General features: G+C 40.5%; 2 non-coding genes across 2 annotated transcripts; both read left to right on the plus strand.

Moving 5' to 3' along the window:
* The first annotated feature begins 1,004 nt into the window (after positions 1-1,004).
* On the plus strand, positions 1,005-1,087 carry trnal-uaa (transfer RNA leucine (anticodon UAA)). The gene has a single exon. It is a non-coding gene; the product is annotated as a tRNA-Leu (tRNA).
* A 10,163-nt stretch (positions 1,088-11,250) lies between these two features.
* Positions 11,251-11,332, plus strand: trnas-gcu (transfer RNA serine (anticodon GCU)). The gene has a single exon. It is a non-coding gene; the product is annotated as a tRNA-Ser (tRNA).
* Positions 11,333-12,049: the final 717 nt, after the last annotated feature.

Below are 12,049 nucleotides of genomic sequence, written 5' to 3' on the forward strand. Positions count from 1 at the left end.
GGTGAAGCATAAAATCTAGCTGCATAAATTTCTATTACGTGTCATTTATGAAGGCGTTTCAAATAGCAGCCACTGAAGGATTAACGCTTTTGGAGCATGTATTATATTCTAAATACTCTTATTTAAATAAGCTTAAATTCGCATACTGTTATTTAGACATCGCAAACCAGTCCGACCTCATACAACATTCTGTGCCCGCTGAGTAGATCTTATAGCAGCTACAGCCACAGTAGCAGTAATGGCAACACAGTGCTTGGAGTTCAGCTTTTCTTAATTCTTCTGCAGAACTACTGGTATCGGAATATACTGATCCGCATAAGAAGCGCTACCGGTTTCAGATAGTTTTTATTGAGTGCTGCTCTAAACTTTACATTTGCTTAGACTTGTTTTCCCCATGAAAAAAGACATTTCCCTAATTACATTTAACTTTTTTTCCCTTATCATCAAGTAGAAATAAATAAAACATATCATTCCATTTAAGAACCACAGGCAAGATGGCTGGTGGTCCAAGGCGTTGCGTTCAGGTTGTAGTTTCTCCTTGAGATGTTTGTTCAAATCCCACTTCTGACAAAGAAGTTAGAGTGGAAACGATAACATCCCTAAGTAGAAAACATCTCACATTTCATGTGTTTAATGTTAAGTGTCTTGGTGGTTGATGGCTCTTCTCTCTTGCAGGGTGATGGCAAACTTCTTGAGAGAGGGAGTCTCCTACGTAAGGCTGCTCTTCGTCAAGAGTGGAGACAACAGGAACAGACTTCAAACCGACATTAATTACTGAGAGCAGGCGAAAACGTCTTTTGAAATGAGGAAATGTCTGCTGACAGCAATCAGAGCTCACGCTGAGCTGCGGACAAGCGCTCCTCGTTAGTACAGTGCTGAGTACCCCTGCTTGTTGCGCGGGAGACCGGGGTACGTTTCTGTGACAGGGCGCTGGTTTAATTTTTTTTGTTTTAATTGTTGAATCATATTTAAATGTTAAACAACTGAGCAGCATATTGCTGTAGACCAGGATGGCCGAGTGGTTAAGGCGTTGGACTTAAGATCCAATGGACGAAAGTCCACGTGGGTTCGATCCCCACTCCTGGTAGTGTTGTAATAAGTTTTAAGTGACAGAACACTTTGATGATTTACACTCTATTTAAATATGAATTTACTCAATTTCAGTTCAGTTCTCTTCACTCCCACTCCCTGGCATAACTGAACTCTGAACTCACTATCGCATACTGAAGGCTTTACATCCATTAGCTGTGATACAGCTCCCAATAAAGACGGAATCAAACAGTTTGTTCTGTCTCTCATGGTGATCCTTTTCTCGATCCAAATGAAATGTTTAATATGATGCCTCGAGAAAAAAAGGAGTGAATTTCCGCCTGTAATGATTGATGCCATCAAACATTTTGTAACATCCCCGGAAGTTTATACAGTAGAATCCTGGTTTGTGGCTTAAATTCAAGGTAAACAAGACTAAGGAAACGAGTTGGAAACTTGATGTCGAACTGGAATTTAATCACCCGGAATATTTCACTACATTGGGCAATATGTGCCAGAGAGGAGTATTTTAGATCCCTTCGATAGCTCAGTTGGTAGCGTGGCGGACTATATTAGAAACAGTTAGGAATCCTTAAGTCGCTGTTTTCACTCCAGCTCGAAGGAAGGTGCTTTTGTGAACTTTAATCAAAGAGTTAAAATAGCGAATCTTTTTCACTCAGACGTTGATCAAAAGCTCAATAAACGATGAAGCAAAGGCTCTTGTTCCGAATTCAGCTAACATCTAATTGTCTTGTTTTGGCCAAGATCTGATCTTTGAATTAAGAGACTACTCTGTCCGATTTGTAATTCAAAAGTATATACAAATGTCACTGTTTTCAAAGGATAGGTACTTAATTGGCTTTATGATTTGGTATTGATTTTGTATCGTTATATTATTAAGTTTGTTGTTTCTGTGTTTTTTATCATATTGTGAACTTCTTTTTTAAACAAATGCTTACAAAGGCAAACACAGCACACATCTGTTTATACCAGCGATGAATTGTACATTTTTATTAAGTACAATCTACTGTATTTTTAGAAAAAAATGGCGTACTGTGCACGATATGTTGCAGAAACACAATCTGATATTTTCATAATTATTATTTTAATCATTTGACAAGTATGAGGTCCCGGATCCAAATCTTCAGTTCTGATTTTTTTTTTGTGATATCTTCTCTTCCTCTCGTGGAAATCACAAGATGTGAACAATTGTTTTTTGTTCTTTTTTTTCATGTTGCGATCCAAAGAGCCTCAGACGCACAGTCTGACAGTAACCAAACCAGAATGGATTCTGCTGGGAGCCGGACTGAGCTCATTCTCACTCCCTGTGCTGAAAACAGAATTTTCTCTTCCCCGAACATCGTCTACAGCTGCTAGATATTGCTCTGCGTCCTACTGCTCCAGCAATTCCTTTGACCAAAGACAGATCACTTGTGCGCTTTTAACCTTCTTGCAGCTACAGGCTCTTTGATGGTTCATGCTGATCATCCTGTGGATCCAAAAGAAAATTTTAAAGCTGATACATTTTCGATTGTAATTTGCATCTAGCTACAACGTCCCTGGAAAAGAGATTTTATTAGTTGCGTGCAATCGGTATCTTTTACTTGACGTATGGTAGTAGAAATAGTTTGAAAAAATGTTTTCTTAAGAAGATTGTATTGCCAGGACCTGCCTTTAGCGCTCAGTAGCGATTTCGCTGTTGATATAGATGGAGAAGAAATGTAAGATGAATGGATGATCTAAGCTAAAATAGCCCTAACACCCCTCCTGTAACAGTGTTTGTATTCATAGCAAGTAATATTCTTTTTCAAACCCGACCGTTGCTTTTGCATTAAGTGTTATGTAACCATTAGCGGTTTCGGTAGCTTCTGAAGAGCCCACTTTTCCAAACTGAAGCCTATAAGAACATTATTCAAGATGCACCATGGCCCAGAATCGTGCATCGGGACAAGGATTAACATCAATTGAAAGTATTCCCAAATAAAAGATTTGACCGAAAAATTAAAAGAGTAGGCAAGTATTAAAACAACACCATAACTTCTTGACATAACTTCCAAACTCTTTCCTGGTTCAGGCCATGTAAAATGACATCATCAGTGGTCATGCCGAGGTTGTGAGTTTAACCCTCACCTGGAGCAGCCTGGTTTTCTGTCTTGACAGGTAAACAGTGTTTTGTGTTATTTGCTAAATGGAGAGAGGATTCTGTGTTAATTGTGCTCCTCCTTGAAGAGGTCAAGATGAGATGTTCACGAGGCTGGTGGTAAATATCCTATCCAGGAATATTTTTGGTTCTTTATTGGGGAATATCGAATATCCGGGCTGTATATCGGGGCTGTAGGGGGTCAGATATATAGATGTAGTAAACACATTAGTGGAGACGGTGTGTCTGCTCTCTGTGAGAGAGACTGGCGGGAAGAATAATCTGTGGTCTGGGAAGAAGAGACCCTCGTTGGAAGAGCGGCGCTCCTCACAGGAGAGAATGAAAAAAATCTTTTTCAGGGAAGCTGATTTTTTTCTTTGGGGGAATTAAAAGCACTTGCGGCGAGTGACCTAGTGGTGCAACGGTAGCGTGTCTGACTCCAGCTCAGAAAGTTGCGTGTTCAACTCACGTCGAGATCAGCTGATGTGTTTGCAGGTGCTGTGTTGCATGTGTTTGCCGAACCCGGAAATTACACCACGCAGTTGGGTTTTATCTGTACACCACTTAAGTAATCTGAATGAAATAACAGAGCAGTACAAAACACCCAGTCAGGAGCTTATGCAGCGAATCATCTTGAACACGACAAGAGAAAAGGCACACTGCACAAAAAGCCTGATTTAAATCACAAAACCCCGGGAGAAGTCGAATCGACAATCTTATAAAACGAAATCAGACGCGTTATCCATTAAACCACTAGCCCGTCACGTAAATGAATTGCACCATGGTGAGTTCAGCGCCGCTACTAGTAATACCCCACCCCCATCTTAAATTCTAAGTGAGAAACGTGTTTTCTACATTTTTGTCAGTTTTAAAACTAGGAGTATACGGCACTCTGCACAGTGTACGAAGTAAATTATTTTCGCAGTAATTAATTAATTTATTATATTTATTAATAAAATAATAAAATAAATTTACTTCGTACACTATGCAGAGTGCCGTATACTCCTAGTTGCGGCACACACGATATATACAGTAAAAAGCCCCAGGCACTGTGTTAGATGTGTTTTCGACGTTATATATGCGTTTATTAATGTCGTCAATTTTACGGTTGCAATTCGACGTTGATTATACGTCGCAACGACGTATATATACGTATAGCCGTATTTTCGCTGTGAATATACGTATATTCGACGAATCACCGCCCACTGGGAATAGGTTTATTCCATGCTGAAAAGAGAAGAGAGAAAACATAACGTTTCAGCTGTGAAACCTTCTTCAGGTTTGTTTTCTCTCTTCTATTTTCAGCATGGAATAAACCTACAGTATTACTTGTTCCTTTGCAGATTCGAATGCTGACGTAGCTACCCACCTGAATATATTAAACGTTTCATCTATATGATTAACATAATGTTCTCCTGAATAACTACTCGAAAGAAGCCGCAGCTCAGGTGTTAGCGATATTTGAAATTGGATCAGTGGATTTAGAGTCCAGACTGTGAACTGACAGCTGACACAGGTCTTTTATAGAACCGTTTTGATTTTCTCTACTTTGTCCCCGTAACGTCATTGTCCTGCTCGCAGCCGAGCCCGACACACGGTACCGTCTGGTTTCTGTCGCTGGGCGGGTCTGTGTGGGTTCTAATGCCCCAGTATTATGACGGGGACACTGGACTGTAAACAGGTGCCGTCCTTTGGCTGAGACGTAAAACCGAGGTCCTGACTCTGTGGTCATTAAAAATCCCAGGTCGTCTCTCGAAAGAGTAGGGGTGTAACCCCGGCATCCTGGCCAAATTTCCCATTGACCCTTACCAGTCATGGCCTCCTAATAATCCCCATCTCTGAACTGGCTTCATCACTCTGCTCTCCTCCCCACTAATAGCTGATGTGTGGTGAGTGTTCTGGCGCACTAGGGGAGTCCCCATTACCTCTAAAGCGCTTTGAGTGGAGTGTCCAGAAAAGCGCTATATATGTTTAAACAAATGTAATAAAAATATCATGTTTGATTAATGTAAAAACTGATAAAGCTAATGCTTTTTTCAGGGCTATATCTACTTTTTTAAAAAAAGAGAAGTCTGTCGCGATTGTGAAATTTGGAGAACATGCACCAGCGGGTGCCTTCACATCTCCAGCTTCAGTCTCGCCTGTAGCTGCAAGAAGGTTAAAAGCGCACAAGTGATCTGTCTTTGGTCAAAGGAATTGCTGGAGCAGTAGGACGCAGAGCAATATCTAGCAGCTGTAGACGATGTTCGGGGAAGAGATAATTCTGTTTTCAGCACAGGGAGTGAGAATGAGCTCAGTCCGGCTCCCAGCAGAATCCATCCTGGTTTGGTTACTGTTGACTGTGCGTCTGAGGCTCTTTGGATCGCAACGTGAAAAAAAAACAATTGTTCACATCGTGTGACTTCCATGAGAGGAAGGGAAGATATCATTTTTAAAAATATCAGGACTGAAGATTTGGATCCGGGGCCTCATACTTGTCAAATTATTAAAATAATAGTTATTAAAATATCAGATTGTGTTTCTGCAACATTTTGTGCACAGTACGCCATCTTTATCTAAAAATAAAACAGTCACAACGAGGCCTTTACACGCAGTCTGGGGTATTTTTCCCTTTTATATTTTTGCCACTTTATATCGAACCTGTTATACTCCCAAAAGTGCACAGTAGATTGTACTTAATAAAAATGTACAATTCACCGCTGGTATAAACAGATGTGTGCCTTGTCTGCCTTTGTAAGCATTTGTTTAAAAAATAAGTTCACAATACGATAAAAACACAGAAAGCACAAACTTAATAATACAACGATACAAAATCAATACCAAATCATGAAGCCAATTAAGTAGCTATCCTTTGAAAACAGAGAAAACCTTTATATCTACAAAAAACTTGACATTTGTATGTATTTTTGAATTACAAAGCAGACAGAGTAGTCCCTTAATTGAAAGATCAGATCTTGGCCAAAACAAGACAATCAGACGTGAGCTGAATTCAGAACAGGAGCCTCTGCTTCATTTATTGAGCTTTTGATCAATGTCTGAATAAAACAGATTCGCTATTTTAACTATTTGATTAAAGTACCTTCCTTCGAGCCGGAGTCAAACTAGCAATTTAAGGATTCCCAGCTGTTCCCACTACAGTCCTTCACTCTACCAGCTGAGCTATCGAAGGGATGTCAGGTGCTGCTCTCTGTCACATACTGCTCAATGTTGTGCAATGTTCCGGATGATTTAAATCACAGATCGACATCGTTTCCCACTCGTTTCCTTAGTCTTTTTTACCTTGAATTTAACCGACGAACCAGGATTCTACTGTATAAACTTCCGGGGATATTACAAAATGTTTGATGAGGCATCAATCATTCCAGGCAGAAATGGACTCTTTTTTCTCGGGGGATCATATTAAACATTTCATTTGGATCGAGAAGAGGATCATGAGGAACAAAACTAAGTTTCATTATGTGTTTATTAGAAGCTTTATCACAGCTAATGCATATAAGCCTTTAGTATGCGACAGTGAGAGTTCAGTTATGCCGGGGAGTGAAGAGAACTGAAATTTAGTAAATTCATATTTAAATAGATTGCAAATCTTCTAAGTGTTCTGTCACTGCAAAATTACAGGAGTCTACCAGCTGCCAGACGTGCTTGTTTTGGGACTATTTCCAATAAGTATCACATTAGTAGTTGTGTGTCCTTTCTGGTATCTTTTAAACTGTGAGGGACAAACGAGACAGAGACACAGTAATAATCCTATTTTACAGTGTCCTGCATTTTAATTTACTGATCAGATAAATTGAAATGTTCTGATTCAGAACCCCTGCAGTTCGTACTAATTAGAACTCAACAATGCTCCCGAGTCCTGAGCACTACACTGAGTTCAGCTGGGCTCTGACTTTGTTCAGCATGACATGTTGTTGCATTTGAGCTCAGAGCTGGGGATGATCTCCATATTCTACCACACTAACTAGTCCGAAACTTAGAACACAGTACACACTTTTTAAGTGAAGTCAGGTTGTTAAAAAATTAAACCAGCGCCCTGTCACAGAAACGTACCCCGGTCTCCCGCGCAACAAGCGGGTGTACTCAGCACTGTACTAACGAGGAGCACTTGTCCGGAGCTCAGCGTGAGCTCTGTTTACTGTCAGCAGACATTTCCTCATTTCAAAAGACGTTTTCACCTGCTCTCAGCTTTTTATAGACGGTCATAAACGCTCAAGAAGTAATTCATTTCAGTTTGAAGTCTGTTTCTGTTGTCTCCGCTCTTGATGTAGAAAAGCCGTGCGTGTGAGACTCCCTCTCTGAAGACGTTTGCCGTCACCCTGCAAGAGAGAAGATCCATCAATCACCGAGGCAACCACTGAGACAATTAACATTAAACACGTGAAATGAGAGATGTTTTCTACCTAGGGATTTTATCGTTTCTACTCTAACTTCTTTGTCAGAAGTGGAATTTGAACAAACGCCTCAAGGAGAAACTGCAACCTGAATGCAACGCCTTAGACCACCAACCATCCTGCCTGGGGCTTTTATATGGAATTATATTTTATTTATTTCTACTTGTTGAAAAGAAAAAAGTGAAATCATGTAATTAGGGAAATGTGTTTTGTTCATAGGGAAAACTAGTACGAGCAAATGTAAAGTTTAGAGCAGCGCTCAATAAAAACGATCAGAAACCGAACGCGCTTCTTATGCGGATCAATATATTCCGATACCGCTGGTTCTGCAGAAGAATAGCTGAACTCCAAGCACTGTGTTGCCATTACGGCTACTCTGGCTGCAGCTGCTGTAAGACCTAGTCAGCCGGCACCGAAAGTTGTAGGAGGTCAGACTGGTTGGCGCTGTCTAAATAACAGTGTGCGAATTTAAGCTTATTTAAGACTATTTACAATGTAATACATGCTCTAAAAGCAAAAATCCTGCACTGGCTGCTATTTGAAACGCCTTCATCAAAGACGCGAATTAGAGATTTATGCAGCTGGCTTTTATGCTTCACAATACATTGCAATCAGGAAAATAAACCAATTAGAATAATACAAAACAACGTCTGTTCTTAAAAATGATAGCTGTTTTACACTGACGTCGCTCTTTATGAGATAATCCAGATTGTGAAGACGACTGCACCCTAGCAGATCAAAATATTACACAAAGGCTGTAAAGCACACTCTGAATCGATCCGAAAATTTGATTTCCGCGAACCGTTTAGGCTCCAACAGGGAACTTGGCGCGTCTCCTGCAAAGCATTTACTTTACTGGTGCTTTTAACAGACCGTTTTATCTAGCTCGTCAGGATGGCCCAGTGGTCTAAGGCGCCAAACTCAAGAGCTCTTGTCTTTCCTTGCTTGGGTGTCCCGGTCCTCTGAATAGACGGGTGGGTTCATATCCCACTCCTTACAGCTACTATCTTACATGTTTCCCGACTGTTGTGCTCGCTAACACGGAAAAATGGAGAAACCAGTTTGCGGGCACATGATAGGCAGGGAAATGCTTCGTGAACTCTTCAATGTGATCAGCAGAAAGTCAAATAGGCTTCGAATTCTGCCTTAAGAACTGTTTGGGCTGCCTGTAATCTGGAAAGATTTACTGCAAGGTATGCATTCAAATGTGAAAGACCGCAATAAAAAAAAACGGAAGAAGATTTATTAAAACATTGTTTTCCTTGCGGTTTCTCCTGTATTTCACTAAATGTGGCATTGTGAAATCAACCTGTAGCCCTACGGAATGCAGTCACTCTCCCAGTGACAGCGGCAGGAGCCGAGACGATTACAGTATATCAGAGCTCGAACAGAGTTCAAAAATCTAGGCAAAGTGATTCATAGAACATGTGTATTAAACTTTCCTATGTGCCTGGCCTTACTGAAGTATTTGTAGCTGTATTTCAGCTTCTGTCTATTTCTATACTTTACAGTAGATAGTGTTTAGCCAGAGAAGAGAGATACAAGCGCTATACCCCCACAGTAACCGTCCAATAACCTTAACTAAAGCAGGAAGATCAGTTTCTGCTCGACACAGCTGTTTTCTGAACTGCAAATCTCCAACACAGGCTGGGGGCGCTGTGTGTCCAGGCTGAGCGGTTATATGAGAAAAGACTCAGCGAGCTGCAGGCGCGGCTCATTACTCTGCGCTCCCCGTGAGGAATGCGCGCGTCCTCCCTCCTTTATTACCTTCATACACTCCTCTCAAACCACAGCAAACTCGGTGAACATTTACTGGGTCTTTCTTTCCGAGATCACAGGCAGAAACAATAAACACGCTGAAAACAGGAAGGTATTCCTGATCGTAGGCGAAGATGCGCAAAAATAAATCTCTTAAAATCCAATAAAGTCCTGTCACGTCCAGGTACTATTCTGGTGTATCTGAATAGTTATGGAAATGTTGTTACAAAAAAGAGACAAATGAACTTTTTTATTTCATTCGAGCTGTAAATTTGAAAATGTTTTATTTTCAATTATCTAAATAATACAAAACACAATCACTCATCGTAAGCGTCTGACCATTGATATTCCGGAATTATGAGCCCGTACACAGGCATTGCGAAATCACACGCTCACAAGCAATTCAACGAATATGATGCTTTTCAGGGGCTGAATATTAGACACGAGTCATCGTGCGGAGTTTTTTCCTCCTGTACCGCAGTCTTTGCTTCGGAACACCCCTCTTGCCGCATGTGCGCTTTATTTTCGATTTTCTGTATAGAACACCGAATATCTTGAAGAAGTCTGGCAAGCGAGGACTGCTGGATTATTGACGTGTAAACATTGGTTCAAAATCAACATCCTCTGCTATTGCCGTTGCTTCTTTGATAGTTTCTTCAAATTCCTCATCTGACTTTCAATATCGAGGGATATTGTGCATAATACCATACTATCTGTAGCTTTCTTTTGATCGCCTGTTTTATTAAAATGCCAGCCTATTTTACAGTTATTTTAGATGTTTGGCAAGGTGTAATATCCTCCCTCGCATCCTCAGCTAAAATATTTTAAAAGTACAACAAAATTACATTATATTGAACAGCACTAGGTTAACATTTAGAATTCAAATTAAGGTAAATATACGAAAATATTAAAATATAACTCCGGCGATCTGTCGTTTTTGCTTGTCAAGTTCTCAGATAATTTTGCACTGTATTTTTAATTATTTTAGCTGAGGATGCAACAGGAGTATAAGTGAATTCTCCCGCCACACATTAGAACATAAATTTCCATGGGTGAATACTATCTGCTTGGAAGTTGCCCTTGTCTGTAATTATTGGAAATTCCCGGTAATGTTGACTCTATCGCAGTCTTTACCTCTGACCAACCCTCGATTGTTTACTACTGCAAATATCAAAATAGTTAAGGTTTTGCGGACAAATTAAATATCTGTGGTGATGATGTTTACTATGGGAGGAAGTGCGTCCCTGGGTGGGCTCAAAACACCCAACCTTGGGTTAAGAGCCGAACACGCCAACCAAATGCACCACAGAAACGCTTACCCGCCGCTTTTTGCCATTTACATACTTTTGGTGAACACAAAATTCGCTCACATTTCATCTTTCGTAAGATATATGATTTAAAAAAGTTCCACAAAGGAAATGAATACATGCATTAAACCAAATCAAGCCCTCTGTGAGTGTCCCAAATGATCTGTTCTGTAAAACAAGACAGGAAGAAAGGCTTCGCTAGAATTTGAACGCAGAATTTCCTCTTTATTAAACAGGTGCTTTAACCAGCTAAACCACGGCGCCGGCAGAGCACTATGCTTACAGCCGCGTGGACATACCGCTCTGAGACATCTGCGTTCGGTGTGCGCTGAGCCTGCTCGCCGAGCAAGTTGCCTCCTTTTCATGCACTAGCAGCCTTGATACTAAGAGACAGGATGAGAAATGGCTTTTATCTGGCACTTTTCATATCCAAGGAGATCGATGTGCTTTCCGTGTACAACAGGGTGTCCTCTATACTCGCCACTGAAGCACAGGACACGCCTGGTGGATTGACATTACTCAAGCAAAATAGTGAAATGGCAGGTGGAAGAGGAAAATGACCATCAAGAATGAAGAAAGATGATCTTGAGCGCGCCAACTCATGTCCGAAGGGGCTGACTTTCTCGACGAGGTGGCCGAGTGGTTAAGGCGATAGACTGCTAATCCATTGTGCTCTGCACACGTGGGTTCGAATCCCATCCTCGTCGTCTCGAGCTTTTGACTTGTGATCCGTTTCTTAGTCGGGTTTGTGCACTTTTGCTACTGTAGTAGAGCAGTAATATTTCTAGCGTTGGCTGAACATGGCTTACAACAGTAGCTGACAGACAATAGTCTCTTAATATTTAAGACACCTGAAGAAGGCTCCACGGCCGAAACGTTGTGTTCTCTTTCTTCTTTTTTTCAGCATGGAATAAACCTATTACTTGGTCTTAATATTTAGGTTACACTTATGTTTTGTACTGCTTTCACCTGATATTAATAGTAGTCCTGATGAACGGTTTTGGGACATGGTGCATCTTGAAAAATGTTCCTGTTAATTTCAATTTGGAAAAACTGCACTCACCAGAAGCTGAAACAGGTCGTGTTTACATAATGCGCAAAGCAATAGCAACGTTTGGAGTTGAATCTAGATATGAGTCCTTACCTGTTACAGGAGGCGTTTTAGGACTTTTTTTTTACCCCAGATAAAGCTATCAATTAATCTTACATTTGTACTATATCAGTATTAGCAACATTATCTTTACCTAGCACTAAATGTAGCTTTAAATAAGAGTAAATTTTAAAATATATGTAAAAGTAAATGCTATTCCATATATTGTAACTTTGTGGTATTTAGAATGTTTATCTGAGGATGCAAGGGAAAGTATTATACCTTGGGAAACATCCAAGACAAAGGTAAAAGAGGCTCATATTTTAATAAAATT

Source organism: Atractosteus spatula, chromosome 10 (genome assembly GCF_055471065.1).
Source record: "Atractosteus spatula isolate fAtrSpa1 chromosome 10, fAtrSpa1.hap1, whole genome shotgun sequence".
NCBI lineage: Eukaryota > Metazoa > Chordata > Actinopteri > Semionotiformes > Lepisosteidae > Atractosteus > Atractosteus spatula.